Source organism: Hipposideros armiger, unplaced genomic scaffold (genome assembly GCF_001890085.2).
Source record: "Hipposideros armiger isolate ML-2016 unplaced genomic scaffold, ASM189008v1 scaffold_213, whole genome shotgun sequence".
Lineage (NCBI taxonomy): Eukaryota > Metazoa > Chordata > Mammalia > Chiroptera > Hipposideridae > Hipposideros > Hipposideros armiger.
In genome coordinates, this window is record NW_017731563.1 from 756149 (window position 1) to 766019 (window position 9871).

Consider the following 9871-nt stretch of genomic DNA (forward strand, 5'->3'; position numbering starts at 1 on the left):
GAGAGAGAGAGAGAGAGAGAGAGAGAGAGAGAGAGAGAGAGACAACTAATATGGGAATAATTGCTTATGATTTCAAACTACTTTGTACATATTTTATTTTATATGACCCTCACAATGATCCAGTTGAAATTTACAGATGAGGAAACTAAAACCAAGGTGACACGCCCAAGATCACACAGCTACCAGGTGATAGAACCAGGACTCAACTCAGGATTTCTTCTTTACAATTATTTCTCTTTTCTCCACATGTTATCACTCCACATATACCTCCAGGCCCCCATCGGACACTCAGACACAACAGTGTGATCTGCAATAGGAACACACACACACACACACACACACACACACACACACACACACACACCCTATATTATTGCTATCTATGCAGTGGAACTGAACAAGCTCTTGACAGTGACACACTATCAGCCAAGAAGACAGACCTAGATTTGACTCCTGGTCCTTCTATTTACTAGTTGTATGTGTGTGTTAAACAAGACTTTATTTTATAGAGCAGTTTTAGATTCACAACAAACTGAGCAAACAGTGAAGGTATTTCCCACATGCCCCCTTCCGTACACATGTACAGCTTCCCCCACAATCACTAGTGGACACCCCAGAGGAGCATTTGTTGCAATCAATGTACCTATATTGACACATCATTGTCACTCAAAGGCTGTCATGTACAAGAGGCAAATTGGATTCGCCTACACATTTGTATCCCCTGGTGTTGCACATTCTATGGGTCTTGACTAGCTGGGTTTTTGAGCAAGTGGCTTCACCTCCTTTCCCCCTGTAAAAATGGGGAATCATAGTGCCTAATGGATAAAGATCATTGTGAGGATTAAACTAAATCAGATCATGGCTGTAAAGCTGATGACTTGCCTGGCACAGAGTGAGAAGAAGGATCTAATGTGAATTTTTGTAGGAAGGTCGTCAGTCTAAGCCTGGCTGTTAAAAGCTCCTGAGTCTTTCTCTTGTTCTCTTTTCTCTCAGCCCAGAGCTTCTAGTTTGACTGGAGATAATCCTGCCAAAGAGTTCTAGAAGTTCATTGAAGATATTAGTCTGTGAACATTACTGTGCTGCTGAGAGGAAGTTAAATTGTAAGGTTGGTTCTTGGAGGAAGAAGGGTTAGGTGAAGCAGGCATAAAATGCATGGGCATTCACAGAACCCTCAAGTGGGTCTAGGGACAAAAAAGGTTCTGATTTAGACTACTCACAAAGAGAAACAGAAAGGGAAGAGAAAGTGCAGAAAGGAAAAATCAGAGTGTGGGAGTGAGCTGCCGCTTGAGCTACTGTAAATATGAAATAAAGAAACTTTCTCAGCAGAAGTTTATCAAAGTTTAATACTGCAAACTACAGAATATGCAAATTGAATTACCCTGCACATGTATATCTGCTTCACCCTCACACTGCTTATCTTTGGACACCTTCACAGAGAGTTGCCTGGGGAAATTAAAATGCCAGCATACCTCATTTCGAATTTCTGAACAGCTCTACTGAAAATGTTTTGTACCAAAGGCTCTCGGTTGCTCCTCCAACAACCAATTCTTTCCCTGCTGCTCTTACAACATTTAGAGTCTGAAGAGCAATACTTACATCACTGTTTCATATCCAACTAGGTGGTAAGCCTTTTGAGAACAGGGGTTGTGGCTTGTACTTCTGAACCTCCCATAGCAGTTGGCCCCTGCAGGCTAGCACAGAGTCAGTGATCCTGGGCTTTTGAGGGGGACCCTTCGGCATAGTGTAGCGCTGGGTTCCCCAAACTAAATCAGATGCCCAAAGAGGTTCTTGTTAGAAAATCTGTGGGTACCTTGGACCCAAGTGAGTGGGGTGCAGAACTGGAAGTGCAGTTTCCTGAGCACTTATCATAATGTGACATAGATTGTTTTGTGATCTTAAGTGAGTCATTTCTGCTCTGTTACCTTATTTCACGCATCTACAAAATGGGGAGAACAATTTTATGAAGGAACATGTATTCACTTTTTTTCCTTATTAAAAAAGTGGTTTTTGTTCATTGTGGGAAACATAGAATATACAGAAGAATATGGGATAAAATAAAATTACCCTTAAAACCACCCAAAGACAAACACTGTTAACATTTTGGTTTATTGCTTTTCAATCCTTTCCCGTGTGTGTGTGTGTGTGTGTGTGTGTGTGTGTGTGTGTGTGCCCAGAACCAGCTACTTAATTGGCAGGACCCAGTGCAAAATGACAACATAGAACACCTTGTTCAAAAATTAATACAAATTTTAAGATGACAACAGCGGAGCATGAAACCAAGTAGAACCTTTTCACACACGAGGCCTTGTGTGACTACACAGTGGTATGCCCATGAAGCTAGCTCTTTCTATTCACGTCTCAAAATAATAAAATTATTTATTGACTGTTTTTCATGTGTCAAGTATTTTACCTAGATTAGTTCTAATTTAATTCAACTTCCCCAAAATAAATGTAAGCCTTTTATTCTTTCCCCCACCCTCTGCATTTTTTCAGATAAGACAACTGGGGATCAGAAAGTTTAAATAACTTGCCCAAGTTTATATATTAAAAACTAGTAAGTAACAGAGACCATATTCACACCTTAGTCCTTCTGATGGTAAATCCACATTTTCTCCAACTACAATAAGCTGCCTCTCATACTAGCTTATACATTAGAAACAATTTTGTAATAAAATTGAGAGTATACTATATATAAATATTACATTGCATTCTTTTCCATTTTATATCATGAGTGCTTTTTCTTCCCTTATGTGTCTTTGCTCGTTCAGGTTGCTGTAACAAAATACCACAGACTAGGTAGCTTATAAATACCAGAAATTTGTTGTTCACAGTTCTGAAGGCTGGAAGCCTGAGATCAAGGTGCCAGCATGGTCAGGTGGGAGCCCTCTTCCAGGTCACAGACTTCTTATTGTATCCTCACATAGTGGAAGGGGCTAGGGAGCTCTGTGGGGTTTCTTCTATAAGGGCACTAATCCCATTCACAAGGGCTCCACCCTCATAACCTAATCACCCCCTGAAGGCCACACCTACTAATACCATCACCTGTGGGGTTAGGATTTCAACATATGAATTTTCGGGGGACACAGACATTCAGGTTACAAACTATGGAAAAAAATAGTGATTATTTGTGAGAAATATTGAAGTTCCAGGTAACAAATTATTGAAAATAATTACATTGCAAGATTATATTAAATACAAAGCATCAATGAGGTAAAGCAGGAACATGTGCCCAGTGGAAAATTAACCCATATCCCCCATCTGATAAGTATAACATAAACATCTAATTCTCCTTGCTCTGAATGTCCTCCAGATTAAAGAAGATATTTTTACATATCCCCAACAGCCAAGAAGATTTTTGACAATTTTACTTTCTACAGTTTGCCAAATGAAAGCAATAGGGTCTATTTTTTAAGTACAAATAATATGATTATATGGAATATAATTTTCAGTCTCCCCCTTAGACAGACAATATCTCTCCCCCCCCCCTCTCTCTTTCTCTCAAATATCCAAGTAGGGAAAGTGCACTCCCCTCTACCTCTTAACAATCACTGAACTACATGTAAAAAGAGCCAGTCTTGAAAATAATAATAGAAACCTTATAATATACCACTCTAGGCTTTGGGAAATTAATCATTCTAAGTAGCCATATCTGTTACATGGAGCTCATAAGAGCTATTTCAACAGTGTAATGAGGAAAGGTCTTAATAGGTAGGCCTTTCCCAAAGCTAGGGGTCTCTAAACCAGGGGCCAAGCTGAGGCCACTGAAAATTGGAATTTCTTTGGAGGCCTTAATTCCTCAATGAAAACTGCAACTATGTTTGTGGTGCCTGCAATCAGGAACTGGGGGAGGAGTAAGGCCTAGCACTGTGCACGCTTCCTCCTACATGTCACAGTTACTTCTTTATCTATCTATCTATTTATTTATTTATTTGCTGGTTAACTGTGATTAAAAGGAAAACAACGAATGTACAGCTACATTTTAGGGGAAAGGAAAATCACAAAATGCAGCCCACAGCCTTAGGGGTGTGTGAGGGAAAGAATACTCAGGCAGTTATTTTGTCTCTGAAGTCAACTGAGCCTTGGGGAGTTGTGTTAGGAATACCAGCCTGAGGCCAGTTTCTTGTTTAACAAGAGCTGGTGATGTCACCCCCTTCATAGAAGATGAAGGGCATCAGGGTAGGAAAAGTCCCTCCTCATTTGGTATTAAAGTGAATCTTTCTAGATGACATGGTCACCTTTACTGACAAGCACTCTTAACCCAATGTTGTATGAAGAAATTTAATAAGAAATTACATTATTAGACTTTAAATATATACAGTGCATGTACAAAATCTTTTCCCCCGAGTCCCTGTGTCCGAGGGTGCCCACCAGGACTGTAATCGCTGGTCAATCACAATGAATCCGGAAGGGACAAGGATGGTTCCAGTCCCTGTGTTGTGTGCACTGGCACTGTTTTCTCTGTCATGGAGTTTCCCTCCCCCTCACCCTCCCCCCCCCCACCTTTGCTCTTCACTATCACTCCTCTGGTATCCTTTTCTCATTAATAATAACTAACTTGAGTTCAGAACTTCAGCATTTACCATGTACTTTCACAGACATTGTTGCATTTGGAGCTGCATGACAACCCTTCATTTCACAGATGAGGTCGAGTGACTTGCCCATGGTAAAACAATAGTTAACGGCAGAGCCAGGGCTTACAAGTGGGTCTTTTTACATCAAATCTCCTTTCATTCTTTCCTCTGTACCTTGTTGCCTTGTTCAGCCAGGCTTAAACACCCATTCTGAACCCCCTTGAACTTGGTCGAGTTGCCATTTTCCTTCCTTGTTCCATTCTGTTTCTCTCCTTCCATCACCAGTACTTTTTTGTCTACACTTCTCCGTCACAACATTTTGCCACTTCCTCCCCCATGCTAGGTAAGCCTGCAGTTTTCTAGCATTTTCAAGTTTACTTTGAAAAACTTACAAATGGGAAAGACCCTTACATTTTTCTGCCTTTGATTTCTCTCCCCACTTGAAGTGAACGCCTACTTGAGAAACTGAGAATCCTTGTAATTACAAGTGGGTTACAGTTTGGTTTTGGTTTTCATTATGACTTTTGAATTATTAATATAGTATAAGTTTGTTATAGAATATTTGGAGGGGAAAAATACCATAAATAACTTCATGATCTTAACACACTCTTGCACATAGTCTATTTTGATAATGATGATGTTTGATTCTTGGAAAAATTTGACTCTCCACTCACTCTTATAATTACCACACTATTTTTGCACTTTGAATGTCTTTTAAGCCAATGTTCCCTTTTCAAGACATTGCTGCCAATTCATGAGCACAGGGCACCATTGACTGCTCTGCCTTAGTCTGTGAGAAAGTAACTACAAATCCTGTTTCATTTAAGTACTGGTCAGCTTATTTTAAACAGTTCTGTTGCCCACTAGGTCAAAGGAGGACTCTATGAACAGAGCATTTGGACCTGCGGATCTTTGTGTAACAATAAAGGTGTTTAGCCTAACACAGCCTTGTCCAGTTCTGGCGGTTCAAAAGTTCTGTGTTATTTAGGCGAATTCAGAATATGTCCTCTGTTCAAAGAAGAGGTTACTTAAGGATAGAAAGAATATATAAAATACATCTATATATTTAGAAGAACTCTTTGTAGCTTGGCTTAAAATTTTCTAGGTTTGGGTGTAAACTCGTATGTATACGTGTATGTGTGTCAAGCCATGAGATTGATACATAAAATGTTAGAGATAGAGGTGATTTCAGTGGTCATGGTGGATGATGTGTAGGTGAAAGATATACCAGAATTCCTGGGAGATGACCATATGTAATGGAAGAAGCATTAGATTTAAAATATAAAGAAGTATAAATCAACAAGAAAAACATAAATAATGCAATTGGCAGAGAATTTGAACAGGTGATGCACAGAAAAAGAAATTCAATCACTAAATATGAAAAAAAGCTCCACTTTTTTTAAGTTGCAGAGACATGCAACTTAAAATGACAATGAGATACTATTTCATAGATACCAGTCAAAAGTAAAATGTCTGAAAATAGCAAGTGTTGGTAAAGATGTAAGAAAAAGAGAGCTGTCATACACATCAAATGGAAATTACAAGGTTCATTTTGGAGAATAATTTGGCAATATCTAGAGAAGTTGAAAATGTCCATATTCTAAGACCTTGCGATCCACTTCTAGGTTATCCTCCAAGCAGCCTTTCTCAAATGGGATTCTTCATCTGAACCAGAGAACACAGACAATTATTTGAGTGACTACTTTCTCAGCTCTCTCAAGGATGGTACAGAGCTAGTATCATTCTGAGTCTAGATGCATAGGAGAGAAGTTAATTCATTATATACAGTGATTGCATTAATGACATTAGTTTTTGTCTTGTTAAACCCAATTGAGAAAGACTGCCAAGGAATTTCCCAACCATCTTAACAATACCACACTGCCAGTAATAGGAAAAAATGGAAAACAGTTTGTTCATATGTCAGGAAACAGATAAATCACAGTATATCTATCGTATGGAATGCTATGCAATAGTTTAAATAAATGAACCAAATCTATATGATTCAGCATAGATAAATCCTGAAAACAAAATGTTATTTTAAAGATTGTAAGACATTACAAAAGTATGATATCATTAACAAATATTTTATAAAACACACAAACGAATACTATATATTATTTATAAGTGCTTATTTTGTAACAAAAATATAAAATAGGGTCTAGATGTGCACCAAATTCATGATAGTATCTGCCTCTGAGTAGAGAGGATAACAGATATGGGGAGAGAAGCAAAGGGGACTGTGACAGTCATTGGGTCTGTTCATGAATATTCTGGCTTTTCTTCGAGGCACATCCTTTGAAGTTAGGCATGACCACATGACTTACCTGGGCCAGTAAAATGTGAGTAGAAATGTTACTTCTGGATGGAAGATTTAAGAACCATATGCACAATTTACTATGTTCTTTTTCCTTTTGCTGTAGTGACTAGCAGTGTTTCAGATTTCATCATTTCAGGCTACTTCATCAGCTTGGGTCCTGGAGTGAGGACAATGCACAACAGAGTTCCCAAGTGACCCACAGTGAACATGTGTCATGATTGAGAAATAGACCTTTGTTGTTTTCAGCCACTAAAATTGTGGGATTTTATGTTTCTCGCTGCAGTATAGCCGAGCCCATCATAACTGATACAAGGACTTCATCTCTATCAGTAATGTTTTTATTCCTTCTTTTTATTTTTAAGGTCTAAAGAACATATGACTAAATGTTAACATTTGTTCATTTTGAGTGATGAGTACATAAGTGTTATATTACTCTCATTTTTTTTTGGTGTTAAAAAAAGTCATCTGGATTTTTCATAAGACATTTGATATGCAAGGAGTAGGATAATGTAGAAGGCATGTGTATTTTGAATAAATTGTCCAGATGAATTCGACAGGCTTCCCGACCTCCTCTCTGATCTAAAAAGCAATTCCTTCATTTTATAGGAAAGGAAACTGTGGGCCAGAAATAGTAAGTATCTTGTTCTTCGTCAACGACCAATTTAATGCTGTAGCCACTAGGTCTTGCTACAATAATATGACTCCGATTCAAACTTGTTATAGGAAACAGTCCTGTGAAGATTTTCTGCATTTATTGTCAAACTACTGTCTAAAACATTGCTCATTGTATTGCACAATAGCCCCTAAAATAAGATCTTATGTGTGAAAAAAATTTTAAAGACTGTAATCCAGGAAAATCTGTTTCTATTGTGGATAACTAGTAGGCATCCACCTTTTTTTACAGCTTGCTTCCCTTTTTGTTATGGTTGCCAGGAAGCTCACAGACAAAAGAATATTCAGTATGTATGGTAGCCTTCTTCATTTGTTTCTTCTTACAATCCTGATACTAACATTATTGTATGCATGTCCTTTGTTTAAGCTATCTCCAACCTCTTCAGAAAACAAAAGTGAATTAAGGGTGACTCCTCTATCATACTTCCTCCTTTATAGGTTCCCTCTGTTCACTGTGCTTCATTTCTCCTACAGCTAGGGAACTCCAGCTGCAGGAGGGGCCTGCTCATTAGTCCTTCGCATGGCCACAATGTTAACTAAAAGCCTGATATAATCCAGATTAGTCTGTAACCTGGGATCAGTTTTGATTGCCCACATTGGTATAATGGGTGGTGTGTGAGTGTGTGGGGTCTCTCTGTGGATGGATATATATATATATATATATATATATATATATATATATATATTCTACTTTATATTTCTAAAGCAGGTGTTTCCATGACTATCTCTTCCTTTCCTCTGCACATAATATTTTATACTAATTATTCAGATGAGAAACATAAAGTCTAGGTAATACAAAGGGCTCAGTAATACACTTAAACCTGTAAATGTGAGTAAAGGAATGACTTCAGTAGTGAAAAATACCCTGTGCCATTGGACAGGATATTTCAGTTCTATTTCTGGGAGTGCTATTGTCTTGCTGTGTGACTTGGCTTCATTCATTAGGATTTGATTTCATTTCTGCGTAATGTGTCCTTTCTTCTATTAATAACAAACTTTCGATCAGTATTTTATTTAGAAAAAAATAGAAATAATTAATTTCTTGTATTATTTTAAGTTCCCAAAATTTAAAAAGAAGAAAACATACATATTTTTCAAAGAACTGAAAAAAAAAACCCAAAGAATTAAAATATTACACGTTAGCAAGCATGTAATCAATGACAGGTTGTGGGGGAAATCAGTCCTCTGGGCATGTAATGGCTTGTGATACAAGAATGGAATCTTAGTCTCCAGGGTGGGACTAGGGTGATGTGGGGGCAGAATCATTTCAGACATGGTTATTTTTCAGCATTCCAAGACCAGCTTGATTTTATAACAGAAAGGAATTTGGGGAGTAGAATTCATGCCAATCTGATTAACTAAGGCCCTATTTTCAAACTAGAATTCTGAGGGGAACTATCTTAAGAATTGATACGTGGGTATGCCTAGTGGTCAAATCTGGAAAATTACGTGTTCTCTCTCTCTCTGCTGGAGAACCATAATGCATATTACCACGTTAAAGACCGAGAAGTTTGAGCTTTGTTGAATGCAGCGCTCGCGTTGTGCTTGAACACGGAACACTTCTCCCACTCACATCTGTGAATGCCGTCCATGTCAGCACGGGGAATGCTGCACTAAGGCCACATCTTCCCTCTGAGTCAGGAGTCCTGGACTCTGCTGTGTGGTTCTGCCACCATGTTCTGAGTAACTGGGTCAGGCCTGTTGGGGTCTCGAGCCCCCACCTGAAAACTGAGGAAGATAACACTTGTCCTCACTTAACAAAGATGAGTTAGAGAATGTCCATGAGGGCTTTGAAGTCCTTGGTAACTAGGTTCTATAGAAACAATGTTATTATCTCAATCACATCAGCACAACAGGATGATGTCACATCATTAATACAACAAACCTGGGCCTAGCAGATGCTCCCCACTCAGCTTTCTTTCTTGGTCTCAAAGGATTTATGTAAATTCCATACACTTCAGGAAGCAAACCCACTTCATGCTGGTGCCTGTTTCAAACATAAATTGAGAAGAAAGATAATAAAGAGGAATAGACAAAGGGCAGAACTAAAGTAAACATCTATTGAGTATTTACTATGTGCTAGGCATTGTGCTAAGCAGTTGAAACACACTATATTTAGACTTATCCCATTAACTTCTCACCAAAATCCTGAGGAAGACGTGCTTATTATGACAAAATTGAAGTTCATAGTGATTAAGTGTCTTGCCCAAGTCATTCTGGTAGTAAGTGGCACATCTAAGACCTGAACCAGGCCTGTCTGACTCCAACTCCCACTAATGTTTCCTAAGGTGGTAAAAAAATATCTTTTTAT